The sequence below is a fragment of the Callorhinus ursinus genome, unplaced genomic scaffold, assembly GCF_003265705.2.
Source record: "Callorhinus ursinus isolate GAN/ISIS: 27379988/994484 unplaced genomic scaffold, GSC_fseal_2.0 scaffold64, whole genome shotgun sequence".
Taxonomy (NCBI): domain Eukaryota; kingdom Metazoa; phylum Chordata; class Mammalia; order Carnivora; family Otariidae; genus Callorhinus; species Callorhinus ursinus.
Window position 1 is genome coordinate 4600264 of NW_027397126.1, and position 16228 is coordinate 4616491.

Genomic DNA, 16228 nt, shown 5'->3' on the forward strand with positions numbered 1-16228 from the left:
GGTGTAAGCTTGTATTGCTATACACTTTCCTCTTAGGACTGCCTTTGCTGAACCCCAAAGATTTTGAACAGTTGTGTTTTCATTTTCATTTGTTTCCACGAATTTTTTTAATTCTTCTTTAATTTCCCTGTTGACCCATTCTTTCTTTAGTAGAATGCTCTTTAGCCTTCGAACTTTCCTCTTGTGATTAAGTTCCTGTTTCAAAGCACTGTGGTCTGAAAATATGCAGGGAAGGATCCCAGTCTTTTGGTACTGTTTGAGACCTGATTTGTGACCCAGAATGTGATCTATTCTGGAGAATGTTCCATGTGCACTAGAGAAGAATGCGTATTCTGTTGCTTTGGGATGGAATGTTCTGAATATATCTGTGAAGTCCATCTGGTCCAGTGTGTCATTTAAAGCCTTTATTTCCTTGCTGTTCTTTTGCTTAGATGATCTGTCCATGTCAGTGAGGGGGATGTTAAAGTCCCCCACTATTATTGTATTATTGTCGATGTGTTTTTTTGCTTTTGTTATTAATTGGCTTATATAATTGGCTGCTCCCATGTTAGGGGCATAGATATTTAAAATTATTATATCTTCTCATTGGATAGACCCTTTAAGTAGGATATAGTGTCATTCTTCATTTCTTATTATTGTCTGGTTTAAAATCGAATTTGTCTGATATAAGGGTTGCCACCCCAGCTTTCTTTTGATGTCTGTTAGCATTGTAAATCGTTTCCCACCCTCTCACTTTCAATCTGGAAGTGTCTTTGGGTCTAAAATGAGTCTCTTGCAGACAGCAAATGGATGGGTCTTTTTTTTTTATGAACCGTTTGTCTTTTTTTTTAATTTTTAAAAAAAAATTTTATGTGTATTTATTTGACAGAGAGAGAGACAGCAAGAGAGGGAACACAAGCAAGGGGAGCAGGAGAGGGAGAAGCAGGCTCCCCACTGAGCAGGGAGCCCGATGTGGGGCTCGATCCCAGGACTCTGGGATTATGACCTGAGCCAAAGGCAGACATTTAATGACTGACCCACCCAGGCCCCCCTGGGTCTTGTTTTTTTTTTTTTTTATCCAGTCTGATACCCTGTGTCTTTTGGTTGGGTCATTTAGCCCATTTACATTCAAAGATATGAATTTAGTGCCATTGTATTGCCTGTAAGGTGTTTCTGTATATTGTCTCTGTTCCTTTCTGGTCTGTGTTACTTTTAGGCTCTTTCTTTGCTTAGAGGACCTCTTTCGATATTTCTTGTAGGGCTGGTTTGGTGTCTGCAAATTCTTTTCATTTTTGTTTGTCCTGGAACCTTTTTATCTCTCCTTCTATTTTCAATGGCAGCCTAGCTGGATATAGTATTCTTGGCTGCATATTTTTCTCATTTAGTGCTCTTGAATATATCGTGCCAGTCCTTTCTGGCCTGCCAGGTCTCTGTGGATAGGTCTGCTGCCAATCCAATGTTTCCACCATTGTAGCTTACAGACCTCTTGTCCCGAGCTGCTTTCAGGATTTTCTCTTTGTCTCTGAGACTTGTGAGTTTTACTATTAGATATTGGGGTGTTGACCTATTTTTATTGATTTTGAGGGGGGTTCTCTTTGCCTCCTGGATTTTGATGCCTGTTTCCTTCCCTAAATTAGGGAAGTTGTCTGCTATAATTAGCTCCAGTATACTTTCTGCCCCTCTCTTTCTTCTTCTGGGATCCCAATTATTCTAATGTTGTTTGCTTTATGGTATTACTTATCTCTTGAATTCTCTTCTCATGATCCAGTAGTTGTTTATCTCTCTTTTTCTCAGCTTCTTTATTCTCCACCATTTGGTCTTCTATATCACTAATTCTCTCTTCTGCCTCATTTATCCTAGCAGTTAGAGTCTCCATTTGTTATTGCACCTAATTAATAGGCTTTTTGATTTTGACTTAGATTTTAGTTCTTTTATTTCTCCAGAAAGGTATTGTATTCTCTAATATCGTCTATGCTTTCTTCAAGCCCAGCTAGTATCTTTATAATCGTCATTCTGAACTCTGGTTCCGACATCTTACTAATGTTTGTATTGATTAAGTCCCTGACAGTCGGTACTGCCTTTTGTTCTTTTTTTTTGAGGTGAATTTTTCGGTCTTGTCATTTTGTCCAGAGGAGAATAGATGAATGAGTGAACCAAATGCTAACAAGGTAACAATGACCCCAGAAAAATATATACTAAACAAATCAGAAGAGGCCCGAAACTGGGAGGAAAAGAAAGAGAAAAAAAAAGAATATGATTAGGCTGGTGAATAAAACAGAGACACACGGTAGATTTTGGGTGTATTTTGGTCTGTTAGAGAAAATTGCCTGCCAACATTTTAAGGAAAGAAAAAGTTATATATATACAAAAATAAGGGTAAATACGATGAAGGGATGGAATATGATTGTAAAGATGAAAATTAAAGATTTTTAAAAAGGAATTGATAAGTTGGTTGAGAGAAGAATGAAAAATTATAAAAAGAATTTGATCAGGCAGGAGCCTAGGACAGCATCATACCTTAGATTTAGGGTATATTTTGGTCTGTTAGAAGAAATTGGATCCCAAAATTTTAAAGAAAGAAAAATTTATATATACAAATTAAGGTTAAATACAATGAAGGGATAAAATATGACTGTAAAAATGAAAGTTAAAAAAGATTAAAAAAGGAATTGATAAGATGTTAATTGAAAAAGGAAAGAAGAAAAATTCAACTAAAAAATAGAAAAAGAAAATTTAAAAAATTAACTTTGAAAGACTAAATGATCATGGGTAAAGGCCATGAATTCTATGTGGTGTATTCCTCTTGAGCTGGGGTTTTGCTGTTCTCATTGATTGGTCAACTTCTTCTTGGGTGGCTGTTCTTGCTGATCTTTTGGGGGAGGGGCCTGTTGCAGTGATTCTCAACAGGGAGGCGGAATTGCCCCACCCTTGCCAGGGGCCAGGCTAAGTAATCTGCTCGGGTTTGCTCTTGGGAGCTTTTGATCCCTGCAAGCTTTCCATGCAGCTTTGGAGGATGAGAGTGAAAATGGCGGCCTCCCAATCTCCGCCCTGAAGGATCTGAGAACTTGGGCCCCCACTCCTCAGTGCACCCCCAGAGAAAAGCAGTCAGTCACTCCCATCTCTCCGGTGTCCAGCCACACTCTGAGCTCACCCGGCCTGTGACTGAGTGTTTCTATCTCCAGCCCCCGACCCCTTTTGGAGTCTTCAAACCCAGCAGATTCCTGTGGTGCGCTACCGTCCCACTCCTCCAGGGGGAGGAAGGGGAGTCTCCCTGGATCTGCTGCTTGTTGGGTCCCTGCTGAAGGAGCAGTGGCCTGACTGTGCCGCGGATCATGGTTTATGGCAACCCCAAGCTGAGAGCCCACTCCTCGGCTCTGTCTCTGCAGCCGGTTTCCCCACACTGATACTTGGGAGTTCTGCTGCACTCAGGCACCTCCAGTCTTTCTGTGACCCTGAGGGTCCCGAGACCACACTGTCCCAGAGAGGGTTCCACCGACATCCCTCAGCGGAGCTGACTTCTACAAGTTCAGATTTTGTGCTCCGTGGCTCTATCACTTGCCAGAAGCAGCTGACTGAGACTCCCTTCCCCCATGGTCTTTCTTCTCAAAATATTGCCTCAGATTCACTTCTCCTCACCTTCTACCTTCCATAAAGTGGTCGCTTTTCTGTTCAAAGAGTTGCTGCTATTCTTTTCTTCGATCTCCTATTGAGTTTGTAGGTGTTCAGAATGGTTTGATCCCTATCTAGCTGAATTCCTGTGCCCAGACGAAATTAAGTCTCCTACTCCTCCACCATCTTCCTCCTCCCCTCTTGCATGAAGTTCTAATATGAAAGCCTTTTTGCCTTAACACCTAATATTTTATTTCTTTATTTTTTTGGCATATTAAATCAACCAACATTTATTCATAGAGTCATTTCAACAGGTGTTTAATGAGAGATTCCCATTTGTGAAGTACCCTTCCAGGCACTGAGTAATTCAGGGTGAATAAAACCAACCAAATGTCTCTGTCCTGATAGAGCTTACAGATCATAAACAAATATATAATTTCAGGTAGTTCTTTGACTAAAATAAAGGAAGTAGAGAGTTGGAAGAAGGAATTGGTGTATAGAATACCTCTACAAGGAGGTGATATTTGAGTGACATAAGGAATGATGTAAGTAAATACCTGGGAGAATGTGTCCTAGATGGAAGAAATGACAAGTGCAACAGTATGAAAGAGTTTGAAATGTCAAAGGAAGTGGCAAAGAAGACCAGTGTTTCTGGAGCAGAGTAAACTAGAGAAAGTGTAGTAGAGGATGTCAGAGAGCTAATAAGATCTGGGATGTGGGGCAATATAGGCCACTTAAATTTAGATTTGATTCTAAAGATAAAGGGAAGCCATTGAAGAGTTTTGAAATAGGGACTGATGGATATATAGATTATTATCTACTCAACACAAGATACAGATTTTTATCTAGTTTATATTTACTTCTAGTATCCTTTTCACAGCTTTATTCAAGTATACTTGACATATAGTAAGCTGCACATATTTTAAGTGTATGATTTGAAATGTTTTGAAAAATGTACATAGCCATGAAAGCATCACAATCAATAAAATGAGCATATTTGTTACCTTCAAAAGATTCCTTGTGAGGTAATTCCTTTGTTATCCTTCCCTTTCACTCTTCCCTGCCCTCACCCTGTCCCCAAGCAACCACAGATCTGCTCTCACTATAGCACTATAGAATAATTTCTATTTTCTAGAATTTTACATAAACACAAAGACACAGTATATATTTGTTATTGTCTGAGTTCTTCAGTTTGCATAATTATTTTGAGATTCTTCAATGTTTTGTGTTTATCAATAGCATCCCTTTTTATTAATGAGTAGTAGTCTATTATATGGATATACCACAATTTGTTAAACATCTGTTGATGGTTATTTTTAAAATAACAGCTTTATTCAGGTATGATTAATATACCATGAAGTTCACACTGTGATGTGTACACTGAAGTATTTTATTTTAGTATATTCACAAAGTTATGTAACCATAACCACAATCTAATTCCAGAACATTTTTATCATCCTAGAAAGCAACCCCATATCCATTAGAACTCACCCCCCATTGCTTCTTTCCTCAGCCCCTGGCAACCACCAATCTACTTTTTATCTCTATGGACTGGCCTATTCCATTTTATAAATGGATTCAGACAATGTGTGGGCTTTTGTGTTTGGACTCTTTGACTTAGCATAATGCTTTCAAGGTTCATCCAGTAGTAGCATCAGTAATTCATCCCTTTTTATGGCTGAATAATATTCCATTATATAGATTTTCCCTGTTTTGTCTGTTAATTGGCTGAGGACATTGGATTGTTTTCACGTTTTGGATCTTGTGAATAATGCTACAATGGACATTCATGTCCACGTTTTTATGTGGACATGTTATGAATACTTTGAGGTATATATTTGAACTAGAATTGCTAAGTCATATAGTAGCTCTATGTTTAATATTTTGAAGACTGCCAAAATGTCTTCCAAAGCAGCTGCACCATTTTACATTCTCATAAGCAATGTTTGAGGGTTCCAAATTCTCCATATCCTCATTAAACTTCTTATTGTCTGCTTTTTTAAAAAAAATATAGCCATATAGTAGATGTGAAGTGGTATCTCATACTTTTGATTTGCATTTTTCTAATGACTAATGATGTTGAACAACTTTTCATGTGCATATTAACTATTTGTATATCTTTTTTTAGAGAAATAACTTTACAGACTCTCTATCCATTTTTAATTGGGTTGTTTTTTATTGTTGTAATAATTCTTTTTATATTCTGACTGTGAGTTTTTATTAGATGTATGATTTACAAATATTTCTTCCATTTAGTGATTTGTATTTTTACTTTCTTAATGGTATCCATTGAAGCCCAAATTTTTAAAATTTTGATAAAGTTTAATATATTTTTTTCTTTTGTCATGCTTTAGGTTTCATGTGTAAGGTTTTGGTGAAGCTCAATAGATCTGTTTTTTCCTTTTGTTGCTTGTGTCTTTGATGTGACATGTAAGAAGGCTTTTCTATTTTTCACTTTTAGCATATAGAAATACCATTGATTTTTATATATTGATCTTATATTCCACAACCTTGCTAAAGTCACTTATTAGTTCTAGAAGCTTTTTTGTGGATTTTAAAGTATTTTCTCCTTAGGTAAATCTTAATTGTTACTTCTTTCTGTTCTGGATGACTTTTTTTTTTTTCCCCTTATTACGTTGGCTAGAACCTCTAATACAATGTTGAAGAGAAGTGGTGAGCACTAATATCTTTACCTTTTCTTTAGTTTAGAGGGAAAATATTTTGTCATTTATTGTGTTAGTTTTAGTTTTTGTACAAATGCCTTTTATTAGATGGGGAGGTCCCCTTCTATTTCTAAATTGCTGAGAGGTTTTGTTTTGTTTTTTAAATATCAGGAATATCTGTTGGATTTTGTCAAGTGCTTTTTCCGCTGCTATTGAGATGATCATGTGTTTTGTTCTTTTATAGTCTGTTAATTGGTGAATAACATTATTTTTTAAATGTTAATCTAATATTACATAAAATCCACTTGGTTATGGTATATTATATATTTTGTATATTGTTTGTTTTAAAATTGGTTAATAGTTTTTGAATTTTTGTTCATGGAGGACATTGGTTTGCAGTTTTGTCTTCTTGTAATACCTTTGTCTGTTTTTTGTATCAAAGTTATGATGGACTTATATAGTGAGGAAGCATTCTCTCCTGTTAATTTTGTGGATGACTTTGTGTAGAATTGGTATCATTTCTTCTTTTGATATTTGTTAGAATTCTCAGAAGTTTGTTGGGTCAGGAATTTTCCTTGTGTGAAGTTTTTATCTTAAACTTCCATTTCTTTTTATAAATATAGTACTTTTTATGTTATCTATTTTTTTGTGAGCTTGGGTAGCTTGTGTTTTCAAGGTATTTATAATTTCATTTAAGTTGCTGAATTTATTGGCATAAAGTTGTTCATAACATTCAATTATTATCTAATTAAATCTATGGAACCTTTAGTAATGCCATCTCCATCATTCCTAGTATCCATTTTTCTCCAGATTGGTTTGGCTAGCTGTGTATTAGTTATATTGATCTCTTAAAAGAACTTTTGTTTCACTAATTTTTCATATTATTTTTGTTTTCTATTTGATTTATTTCTGTTTCAATATTATTTTTTTTTATTCCGTTTAGTTTGGATTTAATTTGCTCTTTGTCTTAGTTTCTAAATGTAGAAGCTTAGGCCATTGCATTGAGACCATTATTTTTTATTTTTTTATTTTTATTTTTTTAAAAAGATTTTATTTATTTATTTGACAGAGACACAGCGAGAGAAGGAACACAAGCAGGGGGAGTAGAAGAGGGAGAAGCAGACTTCACGCTGAGCAGGGAGCCCGATGCGGGGCTCGATCCCAGGACCCCAGGATCATGACCCAAGCCAAAGGCAGACACTTAACGACTGAGCCACCCAGGCGCCCTGAGACCATTATTCTTTTTTAATACAGGAATTTTAGTATTACAGATTTACCTCTAAATTTGCTAAAGCTGAATTCCCCAAATTTTGATAAGATTGTGTTTTCATCCCCATTCAGTTCAAAGTACTTTCTAATTTCCTTTCATTACTTTCTTGACCCATATGCTCTTTAGAAGTATGTTATCTAATATTCAGTTAATTGGGAATTTCCTAGACATTTTTTGATATTGATTCCTAATCTAATTCCACGGTGATCAGAGAACATGCCTTGTATGATTTGAATCATTTTATATTTATTGACTCATGACACTGTATATAGTTCTATCTTGGTAAATGTTTTGTGTGGACCTGAAAAGACTGTGTTCTGTTTTGGACTGAGTGTTCCATGAAAGTCAAATAAGTGTGGTAGTTTGATATTGTTTTGGTTGATATATTTTATTGATTTTCTGTTTCTTTTATCAATTATTGGAAGAAGGATTTTGAAATATCTAATAATTATGAATTTGTGCATATTTATTTGTTCCTTACATTGTGGACTTTGAATCTCTATTACTTTGGTTGCCTAACTATTTAAATTCTCATGTTCCTTTAATGAGTTGTGCCTTAGAAAATTGGAAGTTTATAAACTAGAAAGTTCATAATTTCCCTAATTTTGCCTGGTGATATTCTTGCCTCTGAAATCTATCTGACATTAATGTAGGTATTCTAGCTTTCTTTTGGTTAGTATTTCCTCTTTGCCTAAATTCAGATAGTTATCATTCCAATGTCTTTAAGGCTGCTGGCAGTTTTAGTTTGCTACAGTAGCCATAACAAAGTACCACACACTGGGTGACTTAAGAGAAATTTATTCTCTCACAGTTCTGGAGGCTATAATTCTAATATCAAAGTGTTAGCAGGGTTGGATCCTTCTAAGAATTGTAAGAAAGAAATTTTTCCATGCCTCTCAACCAGATTCTGGTGATTTTCTGGCCATCTTTGGCATTCTTTGGCTTGTGAAAGCATCATTTCAATCTCCTCCTTCATCTTCACATGGTATTCTCCTTGTGTGTATAGCTCTGTGTCCAAATTTCCCCTTTTTATAAAGATACCAGTCATATTGGATTAAGACCCACCCTCATGATTTCATCTTAGCAAATTATATCTATTATAATTATATATAATTATTATATCTATATGTATTATTTCCGAATAAGATCACATTCTAAGGTGATTCTAATGGTGGTTAGGACTTCAATTCATGAATTATGGTCATTCTAATGGTGGTTAGGACTTCAACTCATGAATTATGGGGGAACACAATTCAACCTATAACATTGGTTTTTTCCTTCTGCAGTGTCTAATATGCTATGTATACCATCCAGTGTATTTTTCATTTCAGACCTGTAATTTACAGTACTAGAAGTTTAATTGGGGTACTTTTTATATGTTTCATATGCCTGCATAACATGTTCAATCTTTTCTCTTGTTTCTTGAACAGGTAGAATATAGTTATAATGCTTATTTTAATGTTCTTATCTACTTATTTGATCATATGTGCCTTTTTCTGGTCTGTTTCAGTTGAAAGGATTTTCTGTTCATTATTGCTCCTATTTTCCTGCTTTCTTGCATTTTCGGTAATTTTTTTATTTAATGCCAGCTAATGTTGGATTGTTTTTTGGTGTATTTTTTCCCTAAAATTATTCTCAAACTTAAGTCTGCGAAGCTTTTAACTTATTTGGGAACAGTTTGATTTTTTTGAGGCTTGATTTTAAGCTTCATTAAACAGGACTGGACTAACTATTAATGTAGGACTAATTTTTGTCCACTACAGAGGCCCTCTGAGAATCCTACCTGATGCCATGGGAAATACAGGGTTTTCCATTCTGACTTTTGGGAATATGAAATGTTTCCTGTTCTGGTTGAGCTCCGAGAATTGTTCCTTCTTTTTTTATGTGATTCTTTCCCTACCCTCAGGTAGTTGCCTCACATTTATGTACCAATGAGTGCTCAGCTAAGGCTAAGGAGTTGAGGGGACCCTCTACAAATTTTTGTGCAGGTCTCTCCTCTCTTATATTCTGCCTTGAGAACACTAGCTGCATTTCCCTCCTTAGACTCCCAGCTCTGTCTTCTTAACATAGGGAAGCCACTAGGTTCCACTTGAATTCTCCCTCCCTGTGATGCAGCCTAAACTCTCCTTCCAGGCAGTAAATTAGGACGATAATAAGGCTTCACTTTGCTTGTTTTGTGTCTTGCTATACCTCATCTCCAATATGTGAAAACCATTGTTTCATATATAGTCCAGTGTTTTTACTTGTTTCTGCCAGGAGGAGAATTCCATTCTCTGTTATGCCATTTCAGCCATATGTTTCCTAAGAGATTATTTTATTATTTAACTTTTTATTATGAAAATGATATTTTCTTATAAATTTTTCTAACAAAACAGACATGTATATAGGAAAATTTGCATTTCCACCATTCTCCCCACCCTGTATTCTCCCAAAAAAACTGCATTCGTGCTCTTCAGAGGAAACATTTTATAGTTGGTATGTTCACTTACAGTTAATTTTATAATCATATAAAAATATATACATGCATATATCATATATATGTATAACCATATACATATGCAAACATTATACATAGATAAATATTTTGACAAAAATGAGATATTAGTTATTATTTTATAAATTGGATTTCTTGCTCTGTGGGTTTTTGGAATAAGTCATACAGACCCATCTAATTATTTTAATTGCATAGAACTCTATAGTATGGATGCACCATTTTTTAAAATTTAGTTATTTCTTTAAAGATATACATAAGGATTCTTACCTAATTTTCACTATCACAAATGTTACAATGGACATTTTTGAACCATATGTTTTTGTATATGTGTTATTTCTGTAGAAAAGACTCCTAAAAATGTAATGTACTTTCTAAGGTTTGATAGGATTTGATAAAATATCCTACAAAGTAGTTGTACTTTGTACATTCCTAACCAACAGTGTAGGAGTGTTTCCTATTTTTTTTTTGTCAATCTGATGGAAGAAAATTGTCCCTTTGTTTTAATTTATACTTACTTCATGCATAGTGACATTGGATGCCTATTCTTACCCATTTGTGGTTATTTATGAATTGCCTCTTCCTAACCACTGTCTTTTTCAATTAGGGTATTTTCTTTTTCTTTTTGATTTATATGAGAATTTTATATTTTTATTTTTCTATTATTACATTGTGATTATTTTCTCTCAGGCTGTAGTTTATGTTTTGACTTTGTATAAAGCACTATTTGCCATATGAGAAAAATGTCTCCTGAAAAAGTATAGACCTCTTTCTTTTTTCTCTTTTGAAAATTCCCCCTCATCCATCACCTAGAGGGCAAAGCACTAAAATGGTTAACTGGGTTTGAGAAAAAGAAAAGCAGCCTCTGACATTCAGGAGCTAGGCCTGGCAGTCATAGCTTGTATTGAACATAAACACTTCCATAGAACATTATCATCAAACCAGGCCCCTCTGTGACTTTGATGAATCTAGAACAACAACAACAACAACAAAAAGACCACTCCAAAATCATGACTGAACATAGAGAAATGGTGAACACTGTGCAAGTCACAAAAAAATGACTACACATTACCCTGTTACCCTGTGCTGGCCGGCTGACAGGAGTGACTGCTGGTTACCAGCTACAGCTTTACCTTTGCTTTAGACTGGCCTCCATATAGATAAGATTTATTAAGATACCCAGTCATCCTATTATCCCTACTTCCTGACAGCATCCAATTCAGACCAAAACACTGCCTTCTTAAAACTTCCCCTAAATCACCTTATGTAAGCCCAAATCCTATAACAAGCACTTTCTGTCATCTTCTTACTGAGATGTGCTCCAGTTCCCTGTCGTGTGTGTTCTTGCTCACTGCAGTGAGTAATCAACCCAGCATGGGCAACTGTGGCATGTTCCTGTTGGTCTTTGGCTAAAGGGCTAAAGGGCTAAAGAAGAATTATGAAAGTGTTGTGGCTCATAGTCTAACGGCTTTATGTTTTAATAGAAAAGGTCATTTTTCAGTCATATAATAATTTAAACTTTCAGAGATACTATGTACATTAGGGCAAAATAGTAAGTATCAGGGAGTCAGTGTACTGTGCTTGAAAAAGCACTGTGGTTTTGATATGAGAAGATCTGAATTTGCAACATACTAGCAGGATGGTTTGGGGGAAGTTTGTTAATCTCTCTAAGCTTTGATTTCCTCATCTGCAAATGGAGATAATAAGTCTTATAAGGTGGTTGTGAGAATCAAATGATATAAAGTATATGGAGGCTTTTGTAAGCTAAGACATGTCCTGTAAATATGAAGGACTTTTAAACAAATTGAATGTCAGAGCTGGAAGGGAACTGATTGCATGCAAATCTCCCTTAGCTTCGTTTTATTCATGGGAAACAAAAAACACAGAGAATTGGCTTGCCTTAGATCATAAAACATCTTTGGGGGATGACTTGAGATTAGATTCTAGATCTTATGACTTTGAGTCTATCATCCTTTCTATTGAATGAAATATTTTTTCTTTTTTATTCTTTCTTTATTTGCTTCTCTATAACAAAAATTGATCCATCTAATGATTTTTGAGATGACACTATCTTTGAGATTAACTCCTCTGAATTCCCCAAACAATTTGCAGCATTAGAGGCTTCAGGGTATTTATGGGATTATGTTTAAGCCACAAACGTGTATTTAAAAAATAATTGCCAATCTTTTCACATCTGAATGATTCTTTTGGAATTACCCCCCCACCTTTTTTTTTTTTTTTTTTTAATACATTGACTCTCTTTGTCTAACCAAGATTCAGGGTCTTATTTGATGGTGATTTCACCTGGTTATAATTGGGTGTTACACAATTGTGTTTGCTCTGCCTTGCAATACAAGGTTTAAAAAAAGAAAAAAATAATCTTGGAACCTGGGGAAAGTATTCTCTTCACTGATTACAAATTGCTATCTGTTTGCCAGTCAGCTCTTTATTCTGGTTACTTATTCTTTCTAACATGTTTGACTGCACAAATCACAAAACAGAGGGATAAAAAGATCTTTCAGAATCTGTATTTGCTATGTTGCAAGCTCAGTAACCATATGGAACACAAAAGCCCGGGGCCTTAAGTATGAACCAACATTTTGTTGTTTTGCTTTCCCCCTTAGCATTTTGAGTATGTGTCTTTTTAATTGCTGCTGACATGGAGTCTTTATTATAGAAGGAGATTGTGGAGTGTGTGTATGTGTATGTGTGTGTGTAAAGTACATTGAGGGGGTACCAAAATTATTGTAAGAGGCAACATTTTATGCAGCAGGCAAAGATCGTAATCTAGGCATTGTAAATAATTGGGAATTTTTTTGTGAACCTTTTAGACATTGCCCAGGCATTGATTACACAAACATATTTATTACTCTGCTTCTATCATACTAGAATAAATGCTTACTATAACCTAACCCCAAAGGATTTAGATTATAGGAACTGACTTCAAAGCAGATGAAAAATGAGACAAATGAGACACTTACTTTTCACACATGTTGGAGACCTGTTTTGTGACAGTCACTGTTCTCAACCTGAGAATACAAAGTGAAGAAGACATGGGTTTGCCCTTATGGAGCTATAGCAACACTTTTTTTATTTTTTTAAGGATTTACATATTTATTTGAGGGGGGAAAGGGGCAGAGGAGAGGGAGAGGGAGAATCCACCAGCAGACTCCCAGCTGAGTGTGGAGCCCGAGGTGGGCTCAGTCCCAGGAACCTGAGATCATGACCTGAGCCAAAACCAAGAGTTGGCAGCTTAACCGACTGAGCCACCCAGGTGCCCCTATAGCAAAGCTTCTTAATGAAGCAAGAACCAGAAGACATGGCAAGGAGACTAAGTATTGTCTCTTCGTACTGAGAGTTCTATAGCTTCTCTCAGCTTTGTAGGTGAGGCATTTTCTATGCAGTGCATCTTGCAGATTGAGCTTCCTCAGTTGTGTACCTCTTTGCTATCCATTGATAAGTCTTCATGGAATGCAAGCCAACTTGAATATTAATGTAGATGCATTTTTAGGAAGACATATCTGCTTTCTAGGTTCATATATGACATCCCCCAATCAAATATAAATGATAGATTTATCTGGCCACTGATGGGAACATAGGCATAGGTAACAGAATTTTTAAGAAGTTCCATGACTAATACAATATTTATTTCCCCACAAATCTGGCAAAATATATTGCCAAATACCAGAAAATGTAGGATCTTGTAAGAGGAAAAACACAAAACCACATAAGTTTACTGAGAAAGAAATTGAACTTCAGGTGGTTGAATGGTGTCTTCAGAATCACCAGCTACAAAGTGCTAGAATTGTGAACAGCAATTTATCATTTAATCCTCCCAATAACCTTTTAATTTAGCTATTGGTGTTATTCATCTTTCACACCTGAGGAAACTGAGGTCCAGAAAAGGTAAGTTTCTTGTCCAGGGCCACCTGGCTAATAAGTGTCAGAGCCAGGATTTGACCCTGGAGTTTTGACTTGACAGTCTACGCTTTTAACCCCATACTATTCTGCCTCTCCAGGAATAGCCTTAGTCACAGTTGCCTGAGTTTTCTTCCTTCAACCTATCCCCATTTATGTCCACTTTTTTTCATTATACTGTGATACTAAATATACATATGTACAAATAGACACATACATACACAACATAGAACATTATTTTATTATTTTATTTTTTATTTTATTTTATTTTTTTTATTTATTTTATTTTATTTTTTTATTTTATTTTATTTTATATTTTATTTTATTTTATTTTATTATTTTTTGACAGAGAGAGACAAAGAGAGAGAAGGAACACAAGCAGGGGGAATGGGAGAGGGAGAAGCAGGCTTCCTGCGGAGCAGGGAGCCCAATGCGGGACTCGATCCCAATCATGACCTGAGCCGAAGGCAGATGCTTAACGACTGAGCCACCCAGCTGCCCCACATAAAACATTTTAAATATAGGAATGTATGTCTCCATGTCTTTGTCTCTATCTCTATCTTCTTGGCTTCTCAATGTGTCTGCAAAATCATGATTGATAAATGACTCAGCTCAGAGATCAGAGACTGATTCTGTTTTATCATCAGCCAGGAAAGAGAAGCTTCCTTTAGGTGTTCTAAGCATAAGGCAAGATGAACAGGGTGCTAATTAGTTCTAGCCCTATCAGTCTGCTGTCCTTTGTTGGGGGCCAAGAAGGAAAGAGGTTAGATTGTGCATAACAATATGGTCCACTGGCCTGATTACAAGGATCCAAGAGGGTTTTTGCAGCATGAGCATATGGACATTTTGCAATATTTACAGGGGGAAATATACGCTGACTGGCATAGAGGTTACAAATGGTTTCATGTTGGAAGCCTCTTCAGATTTTTTCCCATAGGTATTGTTGCTCACCATCCTCTCAGATTTGTTTTTAATTCAAAGAAAATATTTTACTCAATTATAATCTGAACTATAGTTTTTCTAGAGGAAATTATGAAAAAAATACCACTGGAAAAATGATTTAATGGAAAGAACATTGGTCTTAGAGTCAGAAATCATGGGCTGAGTCCTATTTCTGCCCTATGCATTAATTACCCTTTTTTCATACCTGGAGAAAATTAACCCATTGGGCACCCTGATTTCACTTTAAATTAAAGTGAATTTCACTTTAAAGTAATGCTCTCAAAACTCAAATTAGGTCTCAATACTGCCTGGAATTTCAACTGTTTCTCTATAGTAAGGTCATTTTTCTACCCTCTGAGACTTCATTTTTTTTAAAGATTTTATTTATTTGAGAGAGAGAGAGAGAAATACAGCATGACAGGGGAGAGGGTCAGAGGGAGAAGCGGATTTCCCGATGGGCTGGGAGCCTGATGTGGGACTCGATCCCAGGATTCTGGGATCATGATCTGATCCGAAGGCAGTTGCCTAACCAACTGAGCCACCCAGGTGCCCCGAGACTTCATTTTAATACCTTTTCTCTTCATAAATTTTATATACCATCCCCATTCCCATATTCCCCGTCCTATACCTCACTGAGAAACAAAAAGCCATGGAGAGGAGCCTACTCCGTCTTTTTACTGCAAAATCTCTACACCTCACATTTGCATATCCTCTCTCTTCTCTTATCACCAAGGAAGTGTTCCTATTCCTGTCAAAGAGCAGTCCCGGGATGCCTGGGTGACTCAGTCCATTAAGTGTCTGCCTTTGGCTCAGGTCATGATCCCAGGGTCCTGGGATGGAGCCCTGCATTGGGCTCCCTGCTCAGTGGGGAGTCTGCTTCTCTCTCTGCCCCTGCTCATGTTATCTCTCTCTCTCTGTCACTGTCTCTCTCAAATAAATAAGTAAAATCTTAAAAAAATAGAGCAGTCCCTTCACATTTGCACTGAATCCCATTCTCTTTCACCTAACCAAGTATTTTGCTCTTTCACTTATACCTTCTTTCTCTTGCAACATCAGTTTTTCCTTCTCTATTGGATTTGTTATACACACATGCTATAATATTTTCTTCATGCTACTTATCTCTCCATGAATAATCCAATTTCTCTGCTCTCCTTACTGCAAACCATGCAAGAGCTGTCAATACTCACTGTTTCTCCTTCCCAGCATTCCTCTCTCTATCCCACTCCAGACTTCACTCTGTCTACTCCACTGATTTTGCTTTCATCAAGGTCTCTAGCCATCCATGTTCCGAATTTAATGATCAACCATCAGTCTTTTCTTAAATAGTTGGCCGCTCTGTCTTGGTTTAAACAACTT